Source organism: Phymastichus coffea, unplaced genomic scaffold (assembly GCF_024137745.1).
Source record: "Phymastichus coffea isolate CEN01 unplaced genomic scaffold, Cenicafe_Pcof_1.1 PCOF00004, whole genome shotgun sequence".
In the NCBI taxonomy this organism is placed as follows: Eukaryota; Metazoa; Arthropoda; class Insecta; order Hymenoptera; family Eulophidae; genus Phymastichus; species Phymastichus coffea.
In genome coordinates, this window is record NW_026706815.1 from 980,541 (window position 1) to 1,006,569 (window position 26,029).

The following is a 26,029-nucleotide window of genomic DNA, read 5'->3' on the forward strand; positions in this document are numbered from 1 at the left end:
TTTAACATATTTTACGCGAAAATCTTTGATCCTACATGTTTACAATTAGTAACTTAAATAATTAACTCAATTCGTTGTTTAAATAATATGGAATGAAAAAGGGGCATTATTTAATTGTAGACTGTATAACTGATTTGCTAAAATTCATTCAAGTAACTGTTTTTCGACTATTTATCTCATTTTCTAATTTATAATTTCAAAACTTTGAGATATTTTCGGTGATTGCGCGGTAACTATGTTTCTAATCAAAAAGTGTGTGGGAGGTTTCAAGAAGCTGCGGAATTTTCCTATCATGCTGTTATTTTCCCGATTCATTTGTGTAAAATTAATTATTAAGATTTTTTTTATATAGCAAAAGTTTTAGCTTCTAAAAGTGGAAAACTTTTGGGTGAAATCGAATAACAGGATGCAGGCGGAATTCCGCGGCTCCTTTACTCTATATCTAAACCTACTCAAAAAAAACTTTACAATCTTTCGAGGTAAAATTTGGAAAGCGCGCGACAAAGGGACGGCTATTTACACGTGTCCTCCAGCCGCTTCAGCTGAATGCTCTCCCTTTGCTCATTTACGGAGTTAAAATTTATGCTACGCAAAAGTTCACGAGGAAAAAATAATTTATTGATAATAAACGGCCCGACGTTACAAATGCGAAAGTTTTAAATAAATTTCCTAATTTTCAGTACTCTAGCCATACTAAAAATGTTAGAAAGAAGTGAATAATTCAATTATTATTATAATATTATTTTAACTTTTTCAAACCCTAGTGGTCAAATATTAAATTTTGAATAATTATAATAATAATGGAATAATAATGAAGGAATAATAATAATAATAATAATAATGAAGGAAATAACATTCGGTTGTTTATTAGTAATGTAGAATATTATAGTTTGATAAAACGTTTGTGTACAAAAGAGTAAGGTCTTTCAATGAAATTATATTATTAAATTCTTTAATTTTATTCATACGTTGAAAGTGAGAGTTGAGAATACTTACAATTAAGAAAACAGGATAAAAATACTATCAAATGAAATATGTTATCTGTCCTATGTATATCGTACAAGTTTTTGTAAACACAAGATATCAGTTTGAATTCCTTGTCTTTACTGGACGGACGTGATTCATGGAGTTAAATAATTTAAATTGATAAAATAGTTTATTCTTAATTTCTGTTTTATCGAAAAGGTAAGAAATTTCGAATGTTTATTGTTCATTCCATTAAAACATATAGTCTATTCACAAAAGTAATTAATGCAATTGCAGTATTCACGATGAGAGTCAATCCTTTAAACATCATCAATTTATTGCTGGTATACCTTCATTGGAATTATCGATTAATACCCCAACTACTTTTCAAGAAAATCAGTTAGCGGGAAACATAAAAAATATTTTAATAGATTCGTTGGACGAATTTCACGATGTAGAAATAATTTCAGAAGAAACGTTAGATTTCCAGGAGGAATACAAGGATCCTGATGCACAAATTATCGATGACGATATAATGCATCATTTTCCTCATCCTGTAGAACTTCCAGCAAATCAGTGTAAAGAGGATAAAGTAGATTTATCTTTTGAATATAAAGAAAGAGTCGTGAATCATTGGCGAAGTGGAAAAAGAAAAAATTTGAGTCTTGAGAGTGTGAAAAGTAAATTTAAAAAGGTATCTTCTATCAGTCAGCTTCGGCGTTAGACTCTCACAATCAACCAAGGTGGCACATACAGAGAAAAATTGCCCGAATTTGTGATTATGTATTACAAAATTTTAAATCTGCTGTTGACGCTGTTCTATTTTGCTGGTATTATATTATCAAGATTTAAAATTGTTCACAGAATTGTATCAAGAAACATTAACAAATTCGTTACTGGAAAAACTTTCGAAATTAGTGCAGAACTAGAGAAACATGCTCTTATATTTCTTATCAATGTAAAGGGAGCTATTCGAGAAATTGGAATTTATAATACATATAATACAGATCAAAGTGGATTCCAATTGGAAATCCACTCCGGAAGGACACTTGCGGTAGAAGGCGAAGGTCAGATTCAATATCTAGTACAATCGGTATCATCAACGACACACAGTTATACTATACAACCCCTAATATCAGGTGAAGCATAACTTTTGTCACCTCTCTTTTTAGTTTTAAAGCAATAATCTGGCCAGTTTAGATCAATTGTAGACTCCAAATTGTTCAAACCTCAAAATGTATACGTAGAAGCATCTAAATCTTGAAAATTAACTTCAGGTAAGTAATAATTAAATATAATTTAAAAATAACAGAATGCTGTTAGAAAAATGTTGAATAAATTCTTTTATTGCAGATCTTAGTAAAATTTGGTTGAAGAACATTTTTCATCCAAATGCTGGTCCTACCGGTATATTGCTGCTAGATTTTTGCAGTGGTCACTGTGAAAAAGTAATTGAAGAAACTAAACCAGGAAATAAGATGGTTCATGTTATGAAAATTCCAACTGGAACTACAGGAAATATTTAACTATTAGATGTATACGGATTTCAAGTGTGGAAAAACTTTGTTCGACGTTTTTCGGATAACGTTATTTTAATGGATTACAATATGAATTTACATTCGAGAAATAATATTATTAGGCTTCAGTCATTGGTTCATAACCAATTTTCGTCACCAAGATATTTTAATCTTTTTAAATATTCTTGGTTTCAAAGTGGATATCTCGAAGAAAAACCGGAAAAATGTGATAATTCGGTTGATTTCAGTTTTGGGGATTCTTGTAGTTCAAAATGCGAAATCGAAGGCTGCCAAAATGCTGCAATTATACATTGTGGCTGGTGTAAAAAGTCCCTATGTTTCAAACATTTTTTTGATGATTATCATTACTGTTCAGACTTTAACAAATAAAAAATGTTAAAAAACCGTTCCTTCTGAATTGTATTAAATTTTATAAAAGTTTATATTAGTAAGTGTGCAGTACTCTATCAAAAAATTGGTACAAAGACAAATGATTTAAAAGTAGAGTCATGTAAGATAATATAGATTAAATTATAATTTTCTCTTTTTCTCGATTCTTTATAAAAATAAGATTTTTTACCATAAAAGGTTATAATAGGAATTCATATAAATTTTTCCAGTTTATTTTCATTAGAAACGGGAGCTGCGGTACCTTTTATTAAAAACAAAGAAACTGTTTACCTCTATTTTCTTTTAAAACATAAACATCTGATCAAAACTAAACTATTTTTTCACTGCGAAAATTCATGTCAATTTTTTAATTTTTCACCTATCAAAATAGGGGTTGCAATCGCCAAAAGTCAATGTCACCAGAATTTGTTATATTTTCGATAAGGAATATTATTCACTTGGTTTTACTAAAAAATATTGATTAGGAAAAAAGCTATTTAAAAAAACGTGTTTTTGGGGGTGTACTTTCAGGGTATATTTCGTCCCTTAAATATGTTTTTACGCCGATAAAAAAATATCAATCTCTTACTTATTTAATGTACTACAATATGTACAAGAATTATCAAAATCAGTGAGTTCGGGTTGGAGTACCTTCCTTGTTAGACTATTTTTGATTGATTATGAGAACCAAGGAAAATTTGTAAAAAAAAAAGTAATGTTCAAATTGTCTGTACTTACTTTCGGTAAATTATATTTGTTTTATTGTTGTAGCTGGGAATAATGTATAAGATATCGCTGTACAGAATCAGCAACCGCTAGCAGCAGATGGAGCTTTTCAACTTTATGATGTTCAAAAACCATCAGTAGCAAAGGGTTAGATAAATAAAAAAAATTAATTGTATGCAATGTATCTTAGTCATTAATTTTAAGTATTATCACAATATTTTTGAATTTTTATATATTTTTAATTTTGTTTTCGTAAATGCCGCTTTCAAATCAAAGATGGGCAATATTACATCAATGCCAATCTCTCAATCGACGTTGACACTTATAATGTGATGCGTTTGAGATCTTTTGACAGAAGCAGCTTATTCATGTGTGACGTAATTGCGGTCATGTGGACAGAAGCAGATTTGACTGTTCGGTCACTAAATATGCAGAGAGTAAAAAAAATGTGCCGGAATTATGTCCTATGTCGTCACAGAAGATCAGCTCTTGTTAATGGTAAGTAGTATTCAAACTATCGACCAAAACTGATATAAAAATGATGATTTTGATCTTACTGTTTGGAGAATTATGTATTTTGAATAATAATTATAATGTTAACTTTAAAGCTCATTTTAAATTGTCAATAATTTTTTTACATATCTCGTGTGCAACTGGTACGAAGATGAAAAGGCTTCAAGATGAACGAAAAAAAATAAGATATCGAGCTCCAATCTGTACATCGAGGCTTGCGGTATGTGACGAACCTTAAGCGCACTATCGCATATCCGCATCTGATTGACCGTGAACGAAGCGCCTTGAACTGTTACAATCTGCTGAATATGGTGACGATCTTGCTGGAAGCATAATATTCAACAAGTTCGATGGAATAGTTTTTCATTTTATTTTTTTCATCTATTTATAACATACTTATAATAATAATACGAAAACAAAACTGCTCTTAAAAAATGTTTAAATTTCTAGTCAAGATTTTTGTCTGTTTATCAAATATTTTAATTAATTTTCAATAGTTTATCATCAGATTAGCAATTTATATTTATAATAATATCCAATGTTTCTTTTTTTTTAAATAATTTCTTGATTTCACTTTTAAGTATAATTTTATAAATACTTATGTATTATCATCAATAAATATTAAATTTAATAAAACTATATTGTCTTTTCCATTAATATAAAAAGCCGGCAAATAGTAACGTGATAACACGTAAAAAATGATGTGAAATCAGGCAGTCTTTCCATCTACCGGGACCTAGAAATCAATTATGTAGTATATTATAACAAATCACGTGATATCATATACCCTTTCTATCTTCCTGAACGCAGCTAATAATCATATGACATCAGGTAATAAATAATATAATTTATCATGCAAAAATGACACGTTATTGATCACGTAACAAATAATGTGACGTTTTTCAGTAGGGATTATATGAGTTAATAAATTTGAACAGCTCGAATACATAAATGAAGAAAAGTAGAAAAAATCATGTAAATTGATATTGATTATCAAAATTATTTGATAAATTTAGATAATCATAACCATGAATTCAGTAATTAATACTATTTCATGCAAATTGGTGCTTACTCAATAGAAAATAATTTTGAATGTCATGAATATGAAACATTTACTAATTGGTTAAATTTTCCGCAAAATATTCGTGACATTATAAAACTATTTATAAATTTTTCGATAAAAAAATGTTATGAAAAAATATTACAAATTTGAACAGGTTAAGTTTACACAAAGCATTTTAATTAGCAATTGCAAATTTGATAATATTTTTTAATGTACCTAATGTAAATAACAGATAATTTGACATACAAAATACATATATTAGCATTAAGTCTAAAATGACACCAATATACAGAGAATGCGTCCATAAAAACGATATAATTTATGTACATTCTATAAAACAATACTGTATTTAATATATAAATGTTGTACTTTAAATATAATATTAGATAATACCAATTAATACATTCTTTTGACTTTAAGTTGTTATTTTATATATAATACCACTATGTCGTGTTGAAAAACCCAAAAATTAATAATTATTATAAATTATAATTACATGTCTATTATATGTAAATTATATATACGGGGTGATCCATTTAACCTGTGCATCAAGATGTCTTTACAATTATAAAAGAAAGAGAGATAAACGTTTCAAATTAAAGTTCATCATCTTGAGGATCATTTTCTAGGTCAAATTCAGTGTTACATAATTATTATCAAAAACCCTTCAAGAGTGTAAAGTGAGACTCTCTGTATATGATGTTTTCAAATGATATAATAAAATTTACTTTAAAAAAATATTGCATTCTATATTATATTATATTATTCTGTATATTATATCGTGTAAATAATCTTCTACAAGTATGGGAGGTTGGTGAGCGTCGCGAGCAGGGGAACGTAGCTCTACTAGTATACATACGTAAACAGGACTCCAGTTTTGTCTCCCCCTCCTCCCGAGTTTTAATCCCTCCCTCTCTCCAAAAACTGTGTATAGAAAGAGTAGTCGTCAATGGTAAATTTCAGTAGGTAAATTAGAGAGGTCACAGATCAGGAAGACCTCAGATCAGTGATCTGAAGTGCATGATCTATCAGATCAGCACTCTTAGATCATGCGCAAGAGTCCCCGCCCCTTCCCCCGCCTGCCCAATGTGAAATGCGTTTTAAATATTAATATTTCTTTATATTTTATTGAATTTAATTTATTTATGCAATTTATTTACGTATATACAATATAATGCAGATTTAGCTCAGTGAAAAAAATGAGCAGACACCACGGGGAATCGATCTCGCGTCCCATTGATCGATAAACCGTAGCCTCAAACAACAGAGCCATGGCTGCTTTTAGCTCTTGGTAGTTCTTACTGTGTATATTAGCTACACAGCCAAAAAGCGACTAGAACGGCGTCCCTGCGTCTCGCCCCCCGCCCCGAGTTTATCAGCGTGTGTGCGTGCGCGTGTTAAGATCACGAGTTATCATTTATATGTATATATGCTTAAATGCATATATATTGTTTTCATATATGTATATATATTGTATACACAATTAATCAAAACATAAGTATACATGCATGAATCCATATATGTACTGACTATTAATTAATGAAACAGTGGAGTAGGGTGGGGGGGGGGGGGTAATAGAAATATATACTGTGACGGTAAACGTCGAATGAGCGCTAATAATGTAACCTAATTGCTGCTCGCGGGGGCAGCACCTACTGGGGAGATTAGGAACGTAACGAAGGAATGCGGCACGCGAGCAGACAGAACGCGCGCGCTTAGAATTGAACGAGTGAAGCGTTGCCCATCAAATAGTTCGCCCGCGTAGAGAAGATCGACCATTGCTACCCGAGTGACCGGAGCCGAATTTGATCCGAAAAGCAGCCAGACAAGAGAGCCAGAGATTGTCGCAACCGAGGAGCCGTGCAACTCACGAAAGCGAAGGCTTGGACCAGCAGGCAAAATCACCGAGTGCAGCGATAACACTTGTGTGTGCGTGAGGTTTCGTCATCGAGGGCGAAACCGCGAGTTTATAAGTTCGCGACTCGCGACGCAACTAAACAATAGACCGTTTCTCGAGTGCGACTTACTAGTGTCATCGTCGAGCGCCCGCAAAACAAAGGTAAGCTGGCCAGCTTAATCTCGTGATCGCGGTTGCATGTTTAACAATTAATTTCTCGTGTTCGAAGCGTGCATGCAATAGCTCTACTAACAAAGAGCAGCGAGCGTCCCGGCACTGTGTGTCCACGATGAGCGAGCGCCGATGTCAACATAAACACGCGGGCCGACCTTATGTAGCATTTGATAGAGAATAAAAGATTCCGTTCGTGACATTAACAAGTGCTTTCGACTCGCTTATTCCATATTGCTTCCACTCACTTTTACAGATTACTAGATCTATTAGTTGACTGACACCTGTTTCCCCATGCTCTCCGGATTTCAATAATTTCATCGCTCTCTTCCCAATCCATGCAGCAACCATTTAGGTAAAACTTTTTTATAAATTTGACATTTTGATGTGCGCACGTCGTTACGTATTTACCGTTATGATTAGGACACACAGTAACTGATTTCATATATTCAAAAAGGGAAAAGCCCCAATCATTTAAGTCGAAAACTTTGAGGCCATATTGTTCTAACCACTCTTTTTTCAGATCTCCTGAAACAAATATTTTCGTGGCATCTTTGAGTATGTCTGTGATAATGAACTTATGCACTTCGTACTTAAAATCAGCAAAGTCCCATTCTAATCCATGGTAGTAGAATTCCATCTAAAGATTATGACGCTTACATATTACAGTTAGTCTTCCCCATCGAAACGGAGGTTTGAATAATCGTACGAGTGGTTCTTCCCAGTAGTTAAGTGGAAGTATCGCTAGCTCCTTTAAGGCATACGTTTTGCAAGACATTATGAAACCCTGCACATCCACTACGTACTCCACATTCTGGCTGTTACTAAGCTGCTTGAAGGAACAGTCATCTCTTTAATACAACGATCTCCACTCCCTATATAAGTTTCTTCACATCCTCACTTATTGGATTGTATTGAACGATGCGATCATGTAAAATGAGACAATACGTTAAAGTTTCTTCAGGAATATTTTCCCTTGTTTCAAACTCCAAGCGTACATTCACAGGAGAGTTCTCCAATGTCTCATTTTGTTTAGAGCAATCAATGACAATGAGTGGTACTTATTTTATCAAGGTAGATTTTTTTAGCATCGGTTCAGAGTTTCACCTTTGTATGCTTTCTGGAAATTGGCTTACTTGTCGTACAACATTACCAACTTATGCTTATTTATGTCAATATTATGATTACCATATGGATAACACTGAGACTTGAGGAAAAGTTTCATGATACAAATGTTGCAATAATTGAATACGCTAACATTAACTGTTGAAATATTTTTTTCGTTTAGTTTGAAAAGCTAAGATGATATAACGTGGTTTTTCCATAGCTATTTTATTTAACATTTCAAAGTCCATCTTGCTATCGAAGACTTGAGAATAGTGGAGAAGGAAGTGGATACTACTGATGATGATTCTTCTAACAGAATGACGTTTTCCGAGCTCTTCTCTCTCTCTTAAGACCCTTACCCCACTACTATTACCAGACTTTGTGACACTGATGATTAAAAATCTAACGTGTTATGGGGAATGGTAATACCCACGAGCAATGCAAAGGCCCGTCCCCAAGTGTCGTATCACAAATTATTTTTAGAGGGGAAGGTAAGGGATGCTCTTTCGCTCGTCTGAACGATGATGATGGGCCTCGTCATTAAATTAGCGTTTTGGGCTTCAGCTTGAGAGGAAAGGAATATAAGGCGCACACAATAATCACTCGCGATAACCGTTAACAATATTTATTCTTGACTTTTAACAATAAAGAGAGACGACGCGAGTTCACGTGTCGTTCTCAAGTCCGCGTGCCTGCGCTCGTGCGGACAATTGCACGGGGGCACGTTACAATGATTTGAGAGAATACAAAGTCGGGACTCGTTACAATTGTGGAATTCGCCGTGTTCGCGGAAGATCGCGATTACTTCGCCGAGGCGTCGCGTACTCGCGAATGTAGAGAGAAAGAGATAGGGAGAGAGAGAGACGACCTGACCTGGTGAGGGCTGCTGGCAGGAAGCGCCGCTGATACCGCTACAGGAACTGTTGCTGGTAATTGCTGGCAGGAACTATTGCTAGTAGTTGTTGGTAGGCAGGAAATACTGCTGGATTGCAGGCAGGCTCGTGGCAGGCTCGGATGTAGCTTCCACGATGCTAGCGTCGTTGGAAGTCCTCTCTCCTTGCTGCCAACTGCTAATCGTCCTCTGCTTCTTTGTCTGAGTTGTTCTCTTTCCGCGAGCTCAGCTCCACTCACCTCGCCTTCGAGTTCGAGTGTGTCCGCCTGACTGATAGGACCTCGGTCACGACCTCGGGCGTTGGAGACACCGACTCTCTCGTTCGCTGTTCCATCTGCAAAGGCAAAACCAACACCATTACTACAAGTACACTACATATACAATAGAAAAAGAGAAGAAACCAATATAACATACATCAATACATAACGCGACTTTACATCTCACTCTAGAGGACACGATAATTACTGGATCCGGCCCATGACTCGCGGCGGAACGTATCTTTTTAAATCTTTTACGTGCACCATCGGGACCTGTCGCTTGTCTTTTACTTCCAATTCATACACGACGTCCGAAATCTTTTTGACAATCCTATAAGGACCTCCAAACTCAGGCTCCAGGCTGGCGTTTCGGCCCACCGCTGCACTCGACAACGGATGAAGCTTGTGCCAAACCAAATCTCCCTCACTAAACGCAACATACCGGCGCTTCTTATCGTACGCACTCTTCTGTCGTTCTTGAGCGCTCTCAATATGCTTACTCACTAAATCGCGCAGCGCATTTAACCGCTGCAAGCGATCCTGCCATTTTCGGGACTCACTCTGATCACGGGTACTTTTGTCTCTACCTCACGCCTTAAGCTTTTCACGAGTCGCGGATTACGTCAGAAGTTCAGAAATGCCGGAGAAACCTTCGTAGAGGACTGAGTCGCGGTATTAATCGCGTGCCTAAATTCATGAAGGTATCTATCCCAATCTCTATGATCGTTATCGACAAAAATAGCGATCATAGTCTTCAGGACTCGGTTCACTCGTTCTACCAGATCACTCTGCTGGTGATAGGGAGGACAGAACATGTGCTCCTCGCCATACTCGCTTAAGGTATCTTGAAAAACTTTACTCTGGTACGCTTTCGCGTTATCGCTGACGAGGTAATCCGGTGTTTCCCATCGCACCAATATTAATTCCTTAAACGCGCGTGCAAGCGACTTTCCGTCCGCCGAACTCAACGGTTTAAGCTCTACACACTTCGTGAACAAATACTGAAAAACTACGATATATCGGTAACGATTCTTACTCCTCGGCAACTCCACCACGTCGGTCGCGACCACCGCCCAAGGACGTTCAATCAAGCGCCTTCCCATTAACCCTTGGGGCGTTCGTTGTTCGACCTTGTACCGTTGACACTCTTGGCACTGGTCGACAAAGGTCTACACGTCATACCAGACGCCTCGCCAGTAGTACTCGCGAGCCACGCGATCATAAGTCTTTCCCTGTCCAAAATTCCCTGAAAACGGCGCACAGTGCGCATCTCGCAACACTCTTTCCCTATACTCCAACGGAACTACGAGTCGCCAACACTCTTCGCGATTGGTAACTGGATCGAGCAGATGGTTTGTCATGTACCTGTACATTAAATTATCCTCCACTTTCCAGTTTCTGTACTTCTCAGGCCGTTCGAGAACCTCCTGGCGCCTTTGCTGGTACCAAGTATCCTCGATAGCCGAGAACTCGTAAACCTCCGCCGCGTCCTCGAACTCGCGCGAGAGTCCATCTGGGATATGGTGCAAAGCACCTTTTCTGTGCACGATCTCGCAATCAAGCTGTTGGAACTCCAGCCCCCATCGCTCGAGTCGCCCCGTGAGGTCTCGCTTACTCAACAATCTAGTCAATGCACTGTGGTCCGTTACCACCATGAAATGAAACCCCTCGATATACGGCCTAAGTTTCTTAATCGCAAAGCGAACTGCTAAAAACTCGATGTTTTTTCTGTATATAAATCTTTCAAAATTGTTGAATCTTGCTAGGAATATAAGTCCAATTGCACATGTTTCTCTGTAATGTGGGAAGATTTCTTTATATTGCATTATGGTTGAACATTTACAAGGTGATCTGAATATAATATCATCAATTACAATTATATCATAGTAGCTTCTAGTGAAGATGTTGAATTAACCCATTAACGACCAAGATGGTCGATTTTAGACTAACTTTTCGTAGCTGAATTTCAGGTACTCAATGAAGTAATAACTGGGTCCGACATATCAACCTTTATGTATTTTTGTCTGCTGAATCAGAATCTGGTCTCGAAATTCGAAAATTTCTATTGCAAAAAAAGATATGGCGATTTTTTTGCAAAAAAATCTGAAAAAAAATCGCATTTTCAAACTTTATGATTTTTTTTCAGGCAGAAATCGCATGAATTCATGGTGAAATCATCAACCATCGGTGCACAAATTTGTTGAAGTTTAACGATAAATTTTTACATCTATGTATTTTTCGCCAAAATGGCGGCCAAAATGCAAAAAATTACATAAAATCGCATTTTTTGTTCATTATTTTTTTTCTCGAAAACTAAATGATTAAACAAAAATTGTCTAAGAATAAAAATGTCTTAGAATTGATCAAGAAATACTCTCAAATTTTTTCAGATTTTTTTGAGACAATTTTTTATTTTTTGAAAAATGATAAAACCTAATTTTTAAAAAATGTCTGCAAAAAATCTGAAAAAATTTGAGAGTATTTTTTGATCAATTCTAAGACATTTTTATTCTTAGACAATTTTTGTTTAATCCTATAGTTTTCGAGAAAAAAAATAATGAACAAAAAATGCGATTTTTTGCAATTTTTGCATTTTGATCGCCATTTTGGCGAAAAATACATAGATGTAAAAATTTATCGTTAAACTTCAACAAATTTGTGCACCAATGGTTGATGATTTCACCATGAATTCATGCGATTTCTGTCTGAAAAAAAATCATAAAGTTTGAAAATGCGATTTTTTTTCAGATTTTTTTGCAAAAAAATCGCCATATCTTTTTTTGCAATAGAAATTTTCGAATTTCGAGCCCAGATTCTGATTCAGCAGACAAAAATACATAAAGATTGATATGTCGGACCCAGTTATTACTTCATTGAGTACCTGAAATTCAGCTACGAAAAGTTAGTCTAAAATCGACCGTCTTGGTCGTTAATGGGTTAATGAATGTTTGTTTTCCTTGTGTACCCCTGGCTAAGTACAGTAGGGCTTTGTTATATGTCAAATGGTTGATGTCTCTGTACGTCATCCTGATACAGTTTTGATCTTGTATAGGCTTTCATCACACGTGCCTTGCAATTGTTTTCTTCTGATATTTTATCTATTTCATCAAGAACTTTTTCAATAGGAGTTTTGTTCGTAAGTTTCGACTTTTGATCTTGATACGTAGCTTCTATAAATTGTATATTTTTAATATTCTTGTTATATAGTTTTATATTTAAATATTTAAAAAAATTTTTTACCATTTTGAATATTTTGTTTTTATCTTCTTCAGTTCTAGGCATAAGCGAATATCATCGTTATTTTTCGGTACGACAATCATCTGGTTTATATAGTTACTTCGCGATGGTCGTATAATATCTAATTTCAAAATTTTGTTTATTTCGATTTCAACCTTGTCTCTATACTATATGGAAACTGCATATGGAAAAAATAACTTATTGACTTTTAGATGTAATACATGAGAATATGTATTAATTAATCCCGGCTTTTTTGCAAAAACATTTTTATACTTTAATATAAATTGATTCAATTTTTCATTTTGATCAAAACTTAACTTCGTACTTGATCAATGTTTATGTTTAATTTCTTCATTTGAGAGACTGAACTCGTTATCAATATAATCTGTGCTATCAAATAAAGATTTTGATTGTAATATATTATGGTCATTTTCACCTATATCGTAATCTGAATTCAATAATTTATGGTCATTTTCGTCATTATTGCATTCTATTATATTCAAGAATCATACTTGAAGAATAATTTCTCATATTTTTAAAATTATTATATGATAATTTTTGAATTTAACTGTGTACTGATATCGTCAATAATTTTTGCTGAGTATTAATAATCATCTCCAACTTTTCTTGCGCATCAATACGATCATACATGGTTTTATTAATTTTCGAACAAATAAATATATCAAATTTATGTTTATATTGCCTGATTGCGGCGGTATCATAAGTTGTAGTTTTAATTGAACCGATTTATTGCCAGCAGCTAATTTTATAAATTTTTCGCATAACGAGAAAGTTGCACAATTTTACAAATATTCTAATTGTTAAAATAACATTTTTCTGATATAGCTGTTACTTTGCTATCTGTATGAATTGATGCTTCAACGGATGTGTTATTATTCAGGCATAAGCTAATTTCCAGACATTGTGTATGTTTACAATGTTCATTGTCCGCGTTAATGTCCTGAACTATATCTGCCCACGAATGTATCAACGCGGCGGACAATAACTCGATCTTATTTGGAAACAAACGCTTAGTTGCATCTCGTGTACATTTATTTTGTGCGTTTCCAAGTCTAAGGATACAACTGCATTTAATTTCTCGATTCTGACTCATTTCCATTTGATGATGTACTGAGATCTATATTTAAAATGTCAATGGCAGCATGTGCTTGTTTTGCTAGCTTCTTATTAATAGGAGAAATTAATTGCTCTTTATTTTATTTTTAAGTTTTATTCTTATTATATGAATATTATTGTATGAAATATTATTGTATTTCTATTGTAATTTTTCATAATGGAAAAGGATCCTAGTGAGAAAATCTGTTAATGGATATTTCTCTATAATAAAATGGTTTTTATATACTATTTTTAGTAATCTGTTTTGTAGATTTTCAATTCCTTTAATTCTACCTGAATACGCTCCTCCTCAAGCAATAATTCTATAGGGCATAATGTTGTGAAGGAGTGTGCAATAGAGCATTTTTAATATGTTAAAATTTATTATTTTTGGTAGTTTCTAGAAAACATACGTTAAATATTCGGTTTTTTTGGAAAATGCCAGCTCGGCCAAGATGAGGTCTTTTTTCTGGGTCATCACGTCTCGCGACTCGGCTACATGCCTCCTCCCCCGAAAGTCGACGCCATCGACAGGATTCCAAGGCCTAAGAACTATCAAGAGCTGCGCAGTTTCCTGGGGATGATCGATTACTATAGTTGGTGCACTCCCAAAGCGGCGCATATCCAAGTGCCTCTGAATGACCTTCTCCGTGACGCTCCGAAGCGCAAGAAGGCCAAGTTACCAACGTGGACCGAGAAGCACGAAGCAGTCTTCCACGTATGTAAGGAAACGCTGTACAAGGTAACAACCAATTCGTTCCTGGCCCCGAACTCTCAGCTCATTCTCTACACCGACGCATCGGACTCCGCTGTCGGCGCCGTCCTGGAGCAGACCATCGATGGATGCCAATATCCAGTAGGTTTCTTCTTCAGGAAGCTCACGGACACCGAGCGTCGGCACAGCACATACGATCGTGAGCTGCTTGCAGCCTACGCCGCCGTCAAATTCTTCCTACGCTATTTGAATGGCGGTTCCTTTGAGCTTCGCACGGATCACAAGCTGCTCACGTTCATCGGGAAGCAGCCCGAAGCCAAGACCTCTCCTCGTCAAAGGAGACACATTGACTTCCTGCTGCAGCACAACATAACCATCAGCCATATCAAGGGCTCGGATAACGTTGTCGCTGACGAATTCTCCCGAGCTTGCACCATCGGCATGCCTTCCGGCTTGTTGGCGCACGACATTGCCGTAGCACAACAGATAAACGTGGAGCTGCAACAGCTAGTCTCCTCGACAAAGGTATCCTCGATCTGCAGTACTTGGTCATCGACGGTGCCAGCCTCGCCTGCAACGTGCACGACGGCGTCGGCAGGCTATACCTTCCGGGCGCGCTGCGCTGGAAGGCCTTTTCCGTCCTGCACTGCCTGGCTCACCCGAGCCCCAGAGCAATAGCAAAGTTGGTGACGGCTAAATTCACCTGGCCGCATGGGAGAAAGAACGTCACTCGCTGGACTCGCTCCTGCACCGCCTGTCAACGAGCCAAGGTCGGCCGGCACAACCGTGCAGTGCTCAAATCTTTCGCTGTCCCGGACAACAGATTTGAACACATACACATCGACATCATCACGCTACCACAAGTGGGAGACCTGCGCTACTGCCTGACAATTATCGACCGCTTCAGCAGATGGCCAGTCGCGATACCACTCGCCGACATCACGGCCAAGACAGTCGCAGCCGCGCTCACGAGGGAGTGGATCGCTCTTTTCGGCTATCCTCTAACGGTTACATCGGACCAAGGCACTCAATTTAAGTCTGCATTTTTCAACGCCATGACCCAGATGACGGGGACCGAGAGGATCCATACGATGCCTTACCACCCGCAGAGCAATGGCTTAGTCGAGCGCCTACACCGGACTCTAAAGACTGCGCTCATGTTCGATGGCTCTTCCCCACGGCCTGATCGTCTACCCTTGGTCCTGCTCGACCTCCGCACCTGCTACAAGGAGGAACTTGAAGCCTCGCCAGCAGAGCTTCTCTTTGGCACCACGCTTCGCATTCTAGGAGAGTTTTTCGTGGAGCAGAGCATTCCGGCAAATCCACCAGCATTCGTCGCCAAGCTCAGAGCCGTCATAAATCAGTTCCGAACGGTTCCGGTCTCGAGGCACTCGATCTACCGCCCTTTTGTAGACAAGGACCTCAAGGCTTGCTCTCATGTCTTCCAAAGGATTGACTCGGTGCGCAAACCTCTGCAGCCGCCGTACTATGACCCCCACGAAGTCGTCCGTCACATAGATGACAAAGTCTACGTCATCAAGGTAAACGGCCAAGAGAAGACGGTGTCCACTGACGCGCTGAAATCAGCCTATCTCGACGAAGAGAATTTGGAGCCCCAGCAACCATCGCCCCTGTCTCAGCCGCTACCGCCACAACGTTTATCGTCGCAAGCTCCGACTCAACTGCTGCCTCCGCAAGCTCTCTTGCATCAGCGGCCTTTCGAACCCGAGCATCAAGAAGACGCTCCGCCGTCGCAGCAGTAAGGGGAGCCCCCTCATTCGCTGCTCCAGGTTTCCCCGCCGACACAAGACTCTTCACCTCCGACGTCTACGCCGAACATCCTGCACAAAAGGGTATCGTTCCTTCCGTGCCCTACGGAAGTCTCTAGAAGGGGAGTACCTGTGGGGACTCAACCATCTCCCTCCTCGGACGCTAGTCGGCAGTACCTACTACGTCGCCCAAGGAAGCAGGTGCTCCAACCGCGCAACTGCGCTTCCGCCTACTTCTCTCGAGAAAGAGAATGGCCGCCGCGTTTTGCACGCTTGCACGTGTGCTCTCGCCAACTCGCATCCTCATACTCATATGTACTAGCGCAATAAAACGTTTATTGTTCCGTATCCGCCGAGTTATCTTTATTCAACCCGCTCATGTAATAAATCTCCAAAGTTTCTTTAGGTTTTGTTGTGCTGTTTGAATAAGTTTTCTTTTTATATTTTTTTTAGTGTTTTTATTATCTTATCCAGCGTTTCGACATAGTCTTTATAATTATATTTTTTGTGTTATTTATTGGATCATTTTTCCATGTATAATATAACTTTTCTTTAGATTTATAAGAATTTATTATATCTTTCACAATCCATTCTTTTCGTGGTAACATATTGTTATATTTTTTATTTGAATTTTTATTGTTTTTTGCTTTATCAATAAAATATTTAATTTATGTGATCAGCTTATTTGTGAATAGATTTGGATCATTTGTTATATTGATTTCATATCCATTTATTGCGTGGGCAATGAATTTAAGTTTTTGGTAATTAATTTTTTCGATTTTGTGAAATAAGCTCTTTGTTTTGGTTATGCTATTTATTATTATTATTAGTGGATAATGATCATTGAATGGTAGGTTTAAAAGGAAGGTTTTGTAATCATTGCCTTCTAATGAGCCCTTATTAATATTATCTACTGATGATCGTGTAATGTTGCTAAATCCTGAATAAAATCTATTTTCCATTAATATTTACAGAAATTCTTTATTTATTATATTTAAACTCATTATATCATAGTTTAAATCTCCTATGATAAGTGATTTCTTACTTTATTTGTTTGATTTAACTAATTTTTTGTAGATTATATGAATTGTGACTTTTGTAAATCATGTGATCTATAAATAAGTGATAATACTATTTCTTTATTATTTTCTAGATGCAAGTTAGTTTGTAGGATATTTAGATTATAGATTTGCACCGGTTCTGTGATTTCTTTTACATCATTTTTAATATATGTTACCATTCTATCTGATTTGTTCATTTTACTATTATTATAGTACATATTGTAATCTTCAATATTATATAATAGATGGTGTTCCAGATGCCCGGTATCAGTGCATATTATGATGCTTAGTTTTTTGCAAGCTAGTAATTAATAAATATTATTAATTTATTATAATTTACATTCAAGCTCCTAATATAATGAAATTATAATTTGTTTCTTATACTCACACATAATCACACATGTGTGCGATGTTGTAGCATCCAATGTTGATGGTACAGCAAGCGTTGCGATTGCAGCAGTATCCGAGAGTCCACTTGATCGAGATAATAACAAATCAATACCTGATGTTCCGATACATGTGTGATACTCGGTTGTTGTTCGCAGTGTCCTTATGTATTAGTCGTAACGTCAGAAGCGGCAGCTATCGTAGCAGCAACAAAAAACCATGAATAACTCGCGTAACTACACTATTCGTTGAAGTAATATTAGTGTTAGCCATCGTTTTTGCTCTTGTTTTCGGCGGTGTTCCTTGTATAGATATAGTCGAAAATGAGAGTTATTGGGTTCAAATGAAAAAATAAATATCCCGGCTAAACCCCCAAAATGTTGTAGTCACTATTAAATGATTACAACAAAATACAAACTTGAGAAAAGAAACTAGCCTATATTTATTAAATCAGAAACAGTGTATATAGAATCAGTTCGTCGTATCGGCAGACTGGAAAAATAATAATAAATAACTAAATCTAATAAATAAAAGTACTTAGCAACCAAACATTCGGAAGAGATTATGTCAAATGTATTACAATATAATTAAACTATATTTACGTATTCACTCTAACAGAAATACCGAACTAACTACTATTAATTCTCAAATTCAGTTCTTGATATTGCGCACTCTTAATAACGCACATACGTACCATTGAATGTTTACAGACGAGGTATGTTCAAAAAGTAAGGTGACTTTTCAAATATCACGGGCAACGTACTTTCGATTATCGATTTTTTTGTTTTGTTATGTTGGTACACTCTTCCCGAACATCTGTACTAAGTTTCAACTGTATAGCAATTTTGGTTTGGTTGGGAGAGGCGTAAAGGTTATAAGTGTTTTGCGTGCTCGGCGATTTCTTGCTATCGAAAAATATGGATCAAAGGATTTGCATCAAATTTTGTGTAAAAAATAAAATAAAGTGCTCCGAAACACTTAAAATGTTGATGGTGGCATACGGTGAAACTGTTCTGAGTAAAAAAAATGTTTACAAGTGGTACAAACTCTTCTAAGATGGCCGGGAAGGTGCCAATGACGAGCCTCGCTCTGGACGCCCAAGCACGTCAACAACTGATGAAAACGTTCAAGCAGTGAAGAAAATTGTTCTGGAAAATCGTCGAATCACTATCAAAGAAGTTGCTGAGGATGTTGGTATATCGCTTGGCTCGTGCCATGAAATTTTTTCTAACGTTTTAGGCATGAGACGTGTGTCAGCGAAGTATGTGCCGAAATTGATAAATTTTGACCAAAAGAACCGTCACATGAGCATCGCTCAATAACTGTTGAATGACGTCAACGATGACCCAGATTTACTCAAAAGGGTCATAACTGGTGACGAATCATGGGTATATGGTTATGATATCGAAACCAAAGTCCAATCGTCTTAATGGAAGAGCCCAGATGAGCCAAGACCGAAAAAAGCACGCCAAGTTCGATCAAATGTCAAAGTTTTGCTCACTGTTTTCTTCGATTACCATGGCGTGGTGCATCAGGAGTTCTTACCATATGAACGTACGGTCAATAAACAGTATTATCTTGAAGTTAAGCGCCGTTTGCGAGAAGCAATACGAAGAAAACGCCCAGAATTATGGAAAAACAATTCATGGCTTTTACATCACGATAATGCCCCTGCTCACTCATCTTTGCTTGTGAGAGATTTTTTGGCCAAAAACAATACCACAATCATGCCTCAGCCACCATATTCACCGGATTTGGCCCCATGTGACTTTTTCTTGTTCCCAAAACTAAAGAGACCTATGAAAGGACGGAGATTTGCAACGATTGAAGAGATAAAGACTGCATCGCTGGAAGAGCTCAAGGCTATACCGAAAAGTGCTTTGAGGATTGGAAAAACCGTTGGCATAAGTGTATTGTATCTGAGGAAGATTACTTTGAAGGGGACAACATAATTATTGATAAATAAATAAATATTTTTTCTTGAAAATACAAAGTCACCTTACTTTTTGAACACACCTCGTATACTTTAAATAGATAGAATGTTTACATATACTTTAAAGTTCAAATCACTATATGCTTTATTTCATACACTAATACAATTTTTTAAAAAGGAGCTCCCAAAAAGTACATCAGTGAATTAAAATACACTGCTCAATCTTATATTGACTTTTCTTCGTTCCTAATACACCAATTTAAATGTTTTTTTTCTAAACTCAATATATCAAATTTTAAAGAAAGTAATTAAAAAGTTGTTTTTATTTACATTCTTGATTCCATCTATAGATTTACAACGACACACTTGTAAAAATAGATTTATCTCTAGTATAAATTATTCAATTCTGACATTACTTTAACATACGATAAAGTTCAGTTCTAATTGTATAAACAAACTTTCTTTTATTAAAATCACCTAAAATTTTTTATTATAGATAAAATTTTTATTTGAATTAAAATTTTATATAATATTGAAACTGTTGATGATGAAAAAATAATGGCTATACAAAACCTTATCCTTGCTAATGAAATATTTTTAAATAAAGTTTTGTTATAATTAATAACAAACGAATACACAAAAAACATTGAAATATTATAATAAAAATGTATTGTTATTTATGTGTTTCAAACTGATAATGAAAACCTTCCAGGAAAAAGTTAAAATTTTGTGTATGTTAAAACTAATTTTGGTTACTTTTTGAGAATAGCAAATAAGTAATTGACATAATAGACAAAATATATTGTAATCATGATAGAGTAATTAAATTTGATGAAGTAGTAATAAATATTGGTAGAGATATAAATAAAAATACTGAAATATTTTATATTAACAAACTAAAAATAATACACTCTGAAATCATACTACTAAACAATAAAAAACTTGTACCGTCATCAATCTATAGATTGCATGATATGCCTAAAACATAAATCTTAATGAATATAAAGGCCTTTATAAAACTAAAATAAAAATAACTGATGAACAATGTTGACGAGAAAGGTTGAGGTCGATTCCGAGAAGGGGATGTTGAAAATCGCACGCCGAGCCTTTGTGTGCACCCAAATCATTGCTTCTCCGCTTGCTGCGTGAAGAAGACTTCTTGGCGCGTTGAAATTGCCCCGAATTAAATTGTACTTGCATTTTCACGCTCAGTGAAGTCACCAATGTGGAAGTAGGTAGGTCGTGACAAAGATGTTGTAACACTGAAATTAATTAACTTTATTATCTACTATTAACAACTGTAAAATACAATTGAAGAGTACGGCTAAGCGCATCGAAGGCCAGTAAGTGGAGAATCCGCTGTTCGCTAGTAAACGGCGCGAGTCTCTCTTTCACTCTCTCTCTCTCTCTCTCGCTCTTTCTCTCTGTTTCTTTCGACCGCTGACTTATGCGCACTAAACTCGAGCCGGCAGGGTAACTACATATGTACGTCTCATATTGAGCTACTTCTTAACTTAATGAGTAATTGACCGTTAACTATTGTTGAATCTTCTATGAATGCACCAACGGTAAGGTCTGAAGATCAATGCGCGGATTTTATAGTCAACCTCTATCTCGCTTCCGCACTGTTACTGAATCATTCGCTCTTACAACCTTCCAACGGTAATTGCATTAGTTCGATGATTGACGTTCCTGCTATGCCGTTCAGCTCACAATTCTTCTCCAGCATAACTCATTATATCTCTCGACGCGTTTAACTGTAACTTCTGAATGACCACTCACTGTTGATAAATATGAAAAAAGATCATTGCACTGAGAACATTGGCAAATAACATAATTGATAATTGTAAACAAATGAATATCAAAACATACATTATATTTTGATGATAAAAACAAACAAAATACATTTGGTACTTACAATTAATAAAAATTGCCGGAAGCTTTCCTCATAGTTGAATTATGTCGTAATTTCGTTTGATACATTATTTAAATGACATGATTAGTAAATTAACTGATGAAGTGGAAGACTCTCTGAATTTAATTTTTATATCATAATTATTATAGGGTAAGGTAAGGTATATCCGACCTAGTAATTTCTTTTGGCTATAAAACACTTACCCGAGGTCGGATATGAACGTTATATACGTTAAATAAAAATTAATATAAAGAAGTAACTTTTTGCATAGTACTTTTTTTATACCATCAATAGATTTTAAGATATCCGTATTTTCAATTAAAGTCAATCATTACCATTTTCAAAAATCGTGGGATAAATCCGACCCCCTATTTTTTTGCCTAAATTTCACAGAAGTAGTTTTAAATGAACAGTTTTTTCCAGGAAATAATTATAATTATATTTGTTAAATTAATGAAAAACATTTATTCGAAAAACAACAATGCTTAGAGTATTAAATACACTAAAAGTTGAATGAATGTAAATTTTAATAGGGCTAATACTTGCCAGGTTCAGATATACCCCATAGGCTATATAGGATATCCCTAGCTAAAGCACCGGAGGCGAGTGATATTCTTAATCTTTTGTACCAATGATAAAGCTGCAGCTAACTTAAAATACACTTACATTACATACACAAAGTTGCCTTTACTAAAGCAACGTAGGCTCTGGGCACGTGAATACAGCAACAACAGACACAGCGAGTCGGCAGGAAACTTGATTTTTAGTAAAATCGATCTAAGTTCTAAGATGAGTTGAAAGAAATTGCAGAATGTTGCCTTTCTTCTCAAAAATTCAAGAGAAAAATTCTTCTCTTTTAGGCTTGAGCAGCGGCTTGGGTTGGGTTCTCCGAATATACCGGTAACGGTATAGGTTTTTCTAACATGCCGATTTAGCTATTTGGGTTTTGACAATATACCAATACAGTGGCTTCGATTTCTCAAACGTGCTGATGCAGTGACAGTCTATTATTAGCTAATAATCATATATTGATAGATCGGAGCGCAATAATTATATGAAAAAAAGAATAGAATACTATAAAGCGCGAATGGCGCGAACAAAAGTTATTATCACAATCATTATTTTTTAATGAGTAAATGCTTTTGTTTTCTTATTTTCAAGTACAAAAATTTGAATTACGTGCTGTAGAAAGGCCTCCTAACCTTAACACTTTATGTTTGAAAAAGAGGTGGAAGAGACTTTTGGAGGGGGGGGGGGTACGCAGGTTATATTCTCACAACTTACCCATTAGTGACTCGTTCCCCCGACTTTATTTACCAGAATGCCAGACTGCGACCATTGGTCGGAAACGCGAAAAAGAATCTCACAATTGCGCCTATGAACTACGACAGTACGGGTTGAGATTACACGATAGCCATCAATAGTGATCCAAAATAACTTCTCAGCTCAGTCTTGTATTTTGTTCTTGTTTTTGTGTCTCGTTCAAGGGTAAAAGTTAATTGAAGCTAGCTATTGTCGACAACTCTTCTCCCAGGATAGGGCACAAGTGATATTCATGAAAACGATAAATTGACTTTTGTCTTTTGGGATTTTACACCATTCATAAAGAAATGTTCGAATGTCCTGGATCCATCTAGGAGATCGCAAAAATCCATACTTTTTAAACACAACCCAGGTCAGATCCGAAAAATATCACGATCATGACTGACTAGCTTCCTATGTTTTATTTCTTTTTAACTACACTATCAGTCTTTCTCTTCTGGAATAGCGGTTAGTTAGTATAGAGAATTCATGTTTCTCTCCTATGGTTGACGATTTACGTTAGTACTTGTTTCATTGTAGAGTCGGCTTAACGTAGTACCACTATATATACACCTAAAGTCTCTGTGTAAAATAATTCACTATCTCTGTCTGTCAGACGCAATCTCATTCGCTTCATTCTGTCAAATTTTCATAGATTTAGTCTCATTTGATCTTTTTGCAGAACTTGCTAGAGCCAAAATAAGCGCGGCTACTTTCGTATCTCGGTCTCGGTGTCGGATGTGCCTTCTGGAGCACTCATTACCGCCAATGTCGCGCGTGTCTGGATATGTGTACTTAGCCTTGTGATAAATGGGTAGTGCAGTGTGAATGTGTGGCGCTCAAAGCTTCATCGTGATGCAGAGCAGCTCGGCCTAACTAATTACCGGCTACCTTCTGATTCAGATGCTCTTCAGACACTGGTGACTACGATACCAGAGATTATGTGCCTGACGGGTGTGTACAGTTGTAAGTGCACGCGTTCATGCTTCTTATCTGGCTTCTTTGCATTTTTCCGCTATTTTTCGCGAGTGCCGGGAACACATAGTCGTAAGTATATGTATGCGTGCGTTTTCGTGGTGTGCATCGAAAGTTTGATAAGTCATCATCTGTTTCTCTCTCTCTCTCTTTCTTTCTCTCTCTCTTTCTATCTCTCTCTATCTTGTACTGGTTGATTCCGCTGTTCTGGTTGTAGTTATCGTCGCTTTGTAACATCGTTTACTCTGGTATAAGTGGTCGAAAAAATAAATAGGTGAGTGTTTAGATTAGGGTGATTCGTGAGATATGGGGTTGGTTTTAGAGCAAAAAAGGGTGGCTGCAACTTTTTCGGAATGTTGTAACTTATGCAATACTGTTATCTTAGTTCTTATAATGCGTAATGCGCAATATTACAAAGTTCGGTTGGCTACTCTTTGCTAATGTAAAAGTAAACAAAAATAATTTTTAAGCAAATAATTTTTTTCTTTAAATTAATACTTGAGATCAAGTGAAGAATTTATCAAGTACTTTACGATGAAAAAAAATTTAATATAAATAATTCAGATAGTGGAAGAATCTTGATTAAATAGAAAACTATTCTAATAAATTACAATCAATTCTATTTATTAATGACAATTAACGATAATAATTCAGCCGTTTTGAGGTGTATTTATGGTTTTATTCAGGCGAAGAGTTAATATTGTAACAAAAGTCAGGCTTCTATAAATCAAGGTTAATCAAATGTTCATGTTTTCGTTGCCACCTGTACATTCTACTTAACTTCATTTGTAGACGTCTGAATTTTGTTACGATATCGATTCTTCGCATGGAAAGAATCGCAGATGGACCTCGTAACGCTTCAAAACATTGCTTGTTATTATATATTGGCTTGTTATTAAAAATTTAAATTAATACAAAGTTATTAGAATTGTTATGTTATTATTAGCACTCTCCATTTTGTTATTAGAATTGTATTTTATTTGATGAACATATGTTCATTATGATAATTATATTATAATGATTTATATAACAGAGTAAAGACAAATTCTATGACTTACTATTTAGTAACAGCTGGCCCCCTTAAATACGTCTTATAAGTGAATGATGTGTTTTATGCTTATTACTCGCTTATTACTCGCTTATTGTTTATGCATGAGAGTGCGTGCATATAATGTTAGACAAAACTGAGCGCATGCATAATCAAGATTGCAGATAGGGCGTATATTTTTGAATCTATTTCTAGCATTCTAGTGACTTTTAGTTGAATTAATGTAGAATTAAATTTTTTTGATATATGATTTATTAAATAATTGTTTTGTAACTGATATATTTATATTCCAATAAAATGACGATTTTTGTTTTAATTATTGTTTAATAAAATATTCTTACAAGATTTATAAAACAAAATTTTGTTATTATTATTGTTACTTTAAAAACTATTTTGAGTCGAGAGTGAAAGTACAATGTGCGTCAACCTAAGCACATTGCAAAACCTAAACGTCCTATATACGCTGTAAAATACATTTTTAACGGAGAATTGTAACGTTGAAAAGAGAGAATCGTTTTTTAAAAAAAATTGTCTGTGACTTATTTACAAATTTACTTGTACGAAGATTTGAGAAGCAAAATTGCTCCGACCTAGCAATCTGCTGGGCACGCAGGTTGAGATGTTCGCGCACGAGAAAGCCTGGGATGGGAAAGAGAGGATAACACGGACATAAAAGTATGCCGGTAAATTAAGGAACAAAAAACTTGAATTATCGGTTCAACAATAAAAAAATACAAAAATGAAACAAAAGAAAAATATCAGTTAATAACGTGGCATTATTCGAATTATTCGCATTATCGAATTCCGAAATGGCATCCTTCGAGAAGCGCTCAGCCTGTACAAATACTTGCTAGCATCACAGTAATGCCCGTAGAAGTCGTACACGCGCACTGTTACGGAGAAGAGAAACAGAAAGAGAGTTTATGCTGCTGCTGTTATTATCGCGTTTGCAGTTCTTTCTATTGTTATTCCTGCTGTCCCTTCTTTGTATTTCGAGGCGGTGGTGTCAGCTGGTGTGGCACCATCGGAACCGCTGCGAAAACCGATGCAACCTAGTTCCCCAAACCTTCCA

General features: G+C 35.9%; 1 protein-coding gene across 1 annotated transcript in view; it reads left to right on the forward strand.

The window, feature by feature from the left end:
* The window catches only part of LOC131666951 (putative uncharacterized protein DDB_G0282133), a 1,302,717-nt gene that overhangs the window by 272,754 nt on the left and 1,003,934 nt on the right, over window positions 1-26,029 (forward strand). The window lies entirely within an intron of this gene.